The sequence below is a fragment of the Microtus ochrogaster genome, chromosome X (assembly GCF_000317375.1).
Source record: "Microtus ochrogaster isolate Prairie Vole_2 chromosome X, MicOch1.0, whole genome shotgun sequence".
Lineage (NCBI taxonomy): Eukaryota > Metazoa > Chordata > Mammalia > Rodentia > Cricetidae > Microtus > Microtus ochrogaster.
This window is the reverse complement of record NC_022026.1, coordinates 54,213,018-54,218,768: the sequence shown is the minus strand read 5'-3', so window position 1 is coordinate 54,218,768 and position 5,751 is coordinate 54,213,018.

Genomic DNA, 5,751 nt, shown 5'->3' with positions numbered 1-5,751 from the left:
TTGTCTTGTGTTGGTCATCTACTGCTAGGCATATTGTCTACCCTTTAGCATAGTTTAAATACTCAGTGGAACTTCCTTGTAGAAAACTAAGTTTTCCATTGCAAGCATATGGTTGTCAAGATGGGGATAGCTTATTGGTTAGGGGTGGGAGCCTCTGTATATCCCTCTAAGTTGCTGGGACCCTCTTTGGCTTGAACCTATGCAGGTCCAGTGCATGCTGCCACATTTTCTGTGAATTCATATGTGCATCAATCCTGTTGTAGCCGCAGAGCACTGTTTCTTCAGAGTCATCCATCACTTCTGGCTCTTACAGTCTTTCTTCCTCCTCCTCTTCCACATAGCTATCTGAGTCATGAGTGGAGAGTTTAAGGAAGACATTCCACTTAGCAATTAGCTATCCAAAATCTCTCATGATCTGAACATTGTCCAGTTCTGGGACTCTGCATTAGTTCCCACATACTACAAAGAGAAGCATCTCTGATGCTGATGATGGCTGAACCAAATGTTGACTTATGTGTATAGTAGAAAGTAGGTAGGAGTCATTTTATTGCTATGTGCCTTTAGCAGAACAAAAGTATTTGGTTTTGCCCTAGGGCCATGGCCTATCCAGTCTTAGGCTCTTGGTCACCCAAGTGGTTTCAGGCATGAGTTCTATCTCATTTAGTGGGCCTTAAATCCAATAAGAGAAGGGGTGGTTACTTGCACAACGTTTGGGCCATAGTTGCACCAGTATATCTTATGGTGAAGTCACTATTGTAGATTTCATGGTTTGTACCTGGGTTGATGGCTGTCTTTCTCCTATGGAAGAATGCAGTGTACCTTCCAGTACCATGGACACTAGTCAGTATGGATGAAAGCTCTAGTTAGGAACTCGCTCAGCTTCTTCTTATTTAATGAAAATGTAAGTGATGTCTTCAGCAATAGGACCTTATTATCAGTTTGGGGAGAGCAACTGATAGCCTTTACAACAACCTAAGATGTTTGCTGGTTTCCATGGGCCACTCAACTAGATGTAACCTAATCATGGTACTGGACATTTCACTTAGTGGCAAAAGATGTCTGGTTGGGCATTGTCTTTCTGAGTATTTGGCAACTCCATTAGAAATTCTCTCATCTATGTATGTACTTTTATTGTTATGTATTTTACAGAAGTCAGGTTCCATATGACTCCTCAAGTAGCCTTTAGTGTTTATTGTTCCTAACATGTATTTCCTCCCTTATACCTTTCCCATTTAATCTTCCCATTCTTCTCTCCTTGCTGTCTTTCCATAACTATATATTCTATTTCCCATGCCTTGGGTGCCCCTATCCTTGCCAGCTAGTCCCTTACTCTATACGTAGTATCTGCGACCACACAGACTATAACATGCATATCAAAAGCTTAAAAGTAACCATCCATCTAAAATAAAAACATACAGTATTTGTGGTTTTGAGACTGGCTTACCTCACTCAGGATGATTTTTTTCTAGCATTATCCATTTAAATGAAAATTTCATGACTTTTTAACAGCTAAATGATATTCCATTTTATAAATATACCACATTTTCTTTATTGATTAATCTATTGATGGACATTTAAGCTGTTTTCCATTTCTGGTTATTATAAATACAGCAGCAATGAACGTGAATGAATGAGATGAGTGTGGGTCTCCGTAGTAGGATATAGAGTCCTTTGGGTATATGCCAAAAAGTGTAGTTGGATCTTGAGGTTGGTGTATTCCAAGCTTCATGAGGAAACACTGGTTTCCACCTTGGCCGTACAAGTTTGTTGTCCTATCAGAAATGGATGAGTATTCCCCTCATTCCACATCATTGTTGACATGACCTGTTATTTGTATTATTGATATTTTCCATTCTGGTAGGTGTAAGATGAAATCTCAAGTAGTTTTGATTTGCATTTTCCTGATGACTAAGGATTTTGGACATTTCTTTAAGTGTTTCTCAGTCATTTGAATTTCCTCTTTTGAAAACTGTTCCTCAATTTTTATTTCTTTTTTGTTGTTATTGTTCTTCATATATTTTATAAATTAAGCCTTGCTGGGTGGTGGTGACACACACTTTTAATCCCAGCACCCAAGAGGCAGAAGTGAACAGATCTCTGTGAATTTGAGGCCAGCCTGGTCTACAGAACTTGTCCCCGGACAGATACAAATAAACCCTGTCTTGAAAAACAAAAGAAAAACAAACAAAAAAAAACAGAAAAAAAGAAAGGAAGAAAGAAAAATGGAAGAAGGGAGAAAGGGAGGAAGAAAAAGACACAAAGAAAGAAACAAAGATATTAACCTTCTATTAGACCTAAAATTGTTGGTGAATATCTTTCCCCATTCTTTAGGTTTCTGCTTTGTCTGAATGATAGTGTCTTTTGCCATACGGGACCTACTCAGTTTCATGAGGTTCCATTTATTCACTGTTGATCTTAGTGCCTGTTCTATTGATGTCCTGCTCAGAAAGTCTTCCTGTGTTGATAAACAGCTATTCCTCACTTACTCTTTAATCAGATTCAGTGTATATGATTTTATGTTGAGGTCTTTGACACATTTAGAGTTAAGTTTCCATGCAGTTTTTCTTTCTAAGAATAGTCACATAGTAGCACATATGTGCCAATTGACACAGATGCAAGATCTGAGTTTGGTCACATATCTGTGCATATGCACATTTTGACACAGGTACAAGTGCCGATAGCAAACACATGACAGTATATTTGTGTTTAATGACATATATGCAATATCCAAGGGAAGTCACAGACCAGCACATTTGTATGCATTCACACACATGAAGTTCCAAGCACACATAACATTGAAAATACACATTTTTCATAGCTAAAGTTCTGAGCAAGTTCACATATGCAAATTTTCCATGCATGAATGTTATCAGTGTTGTCTCATGTACGTGCATATGTGCCTTTTGACATGCATGTAATTTTGAAGCATAGTCAGTGTCAGAGCATATGTCAGTGTTGACATGCTTACCATTTCCAAGTGCATTTACATGCATAATTACTACTTCTGAGCAAAGGAATATATGGGCACATGTACAAGTTCTGAGTGCAGTCACATATTAAATTAGCATTTGATGTGCAAGTTATGAGCATGGTCACGTTTATTGCATAAGCACATTTTGGTACACATGAATGTTCTGAGAGTGATCATATGTCAGTACATACAAATGTCTTGACAGGAGACCAAGCTCCAAGTGTGGTGGTCACATGTTAGTTCAGTGCCTGAATTGACATGCAAACATGTCAGAACATGGTCACATGTCATGCATATACATGTGTTGACACACATGAAAGACCTGAACATGACCATATTAGTACTTATACCTATGGTCACATGTGTGCAAATTACAAATACTGTCACATGGCAGCACAAATGTACATGTTAACAACACATACAAGCTCTGAACATGGCTACATATTGGTTCATATGCACATGTTTGTGTAGAGGTTAGAGGACAGCTCTTAAAAATTGGATCCCTCCTTTCACATGTGGATCCCAAGGATGACAGTCAAGTTATCAGGTTTGACAGCCAGCAAGCTGGCACCTTTAGCCAACTGAGCCATCTGGTTATCCCAAGTAGTACCTATTTATTTGAGTGTAAAAATATAGTCCAGAGCCCTTAAATTCAGAGAGAAAAAAATAAGATTATGTTGTCATTTTCCCGTTTAACGCATACAGTTTGCATTCATTGTTTTGGGGAAATGTTAACATTTTTTAAACAACCATTGTAGAGATGACTCAGCAATCAACAGTGCTTGCTGCTCTTGCAGAGGACTTGGTTTTAGTTCCCAGCACCCGTATCAGGTGGCTCACAGCTGCCTGTAACTCAGTCTCTAGAAGATCTAGTGCCGCCTTCTGTCCTCCATGGGCACCTAAACATACCTTCCCCAATGGCAACATTTATTTCTGTTAGGAAACACACAGAAATAAAAAAACAAAAATAAATCTTAAAAATCAAGCATGCAGGCTAGCGAGACGACTCAGCTAGTAAAGGCACTTGCCGTGCAATCTGACAACTTGAGTTTGAGTCCCCAGTCCCCACATGGTAGAAGAGAACTGGCTTCTGCAAGTTGTACTCTGACTTCCACACTAATCCCATGTCACGGGTGTGCCTCCCTTCCCAACAAAAAAATAATAAATGTAATTTTCAAAACAAAATGAAATTTTAACCTAGTTAAATAAAACTTATATAAAGAACACTTTGCTTTGCTGTGTGGTTAGCACTAGTCATACTGTTTAGTTAGTGTGCTTACCCAGGCACAGAAGGCATTTTCCGAATGGGGAAACCAGAAAATATTTATGAGACTACATTCTTTCAAGCCTTAATTTTCATGAAAGGTAAATATTTGTGACAATGGTTTTGCTCCCCACTGGTTGAAATAATCTTGCTGAGGCTTTTGGCTTGAATCCTTTAACCTTCGGTCTGATACTTTAACTCTTTTCTGTTCAAGCTCCATGTGTGTATCAGCCAGCACAGACAACTAAAGGTCAGTCTCCAGATATGACAGAGTCCAGGCTTATTCATGCCTATGAAAGTGATGGTCAATGATATTTCTGTGCGAAACAAGAAAGGTGTTTTGTTTTACAGTGCCTATGTATGAAACCTAGACCCTCATGTATGTGAGACACATACTCTGTCACTGAGCTACCCCAGCCCTTACTTTTTTTTTTTTTGGTCTGTTAGGTTTTAAAATTCAGAATGTCACAGCATGTCTTTGTGTCTATGGCATTTTGTGGGTCAAATGCATGATTCATTTCTTGAATTTTCTATACAGAAATACACACTTTAGTTTGTAATTGTTGTCTTCTTAATCATTTATAGACAAGATGTGAGACCTGGGAAAAGCTTGCACCGCCTTTGCTTCCTTCTTTCATTTTGTTGCAGGAGTCTCTCTGGAATAAATACTCCGACACCATTGAGAGTGGGAGGCAATTGCCATGGGTAGACCTGACTCCAGGATAGCTCCTCAAAGGCCTTGGTATAGGGTTCAGTTTGAATTCTCATTTTATACTCTGAAAACCACAAGGTAAGAGGAAGAGAGATTTTACAGAAGCTTACATAACCAGCAGCAGGATGTAGGGCAACTTCCCAAATGCTTCAGCTATTTCTCCAGACCTCATTCTGAGATCTCATGCTTGGCAAATCGGCAGTACAAACAATGCTTTAAGTAAATCACTAAACAAATTAATAAATCAGTATCTAATAATTGGTCTTTTCTATCTTATTCTACTTCAATTTTCCCTTCATTCTCTTTTCATTCAGTGTTTTGTTTGGGGTTTTGTTTGTTTGTTTATTGCTTGTTTGTTTTGAGACAGGATCTCATGAACCCAGGATGGCCTTAAACTCAAACTCCTGATTCTACTGCCTCCACTCCCTCAATATGGGGATTAAAGGAAAACACTATCACATCTCATTTCTGGGATCTTAGGTTTGTGAAAATAATTTAATAAAAATATCACCAACCTATTGTTAATCATTTCTGAAGTTAGCATATAAACTTTGGGTTTTATTATGGCACTTTCACATGAACGTCTCTTATCATACTTTGTCCTATTAATTCACTTCTTCAACTGCCCTCTCCCACTCCTTGTCCCTCGTGTGTTTCCATCCTTCCACTTTCTGCTTTCAGCTCACATGAATTTTATTGCCCTCTTTTTCCCTCTTCCTTCCTCTTTTATAAATTTTTTTTTTTTTTTGGTTTTTCGAGACAGGGTTTCTCTGTGGTTTTGGAGCCTGTCCTGGAACTAGCTCT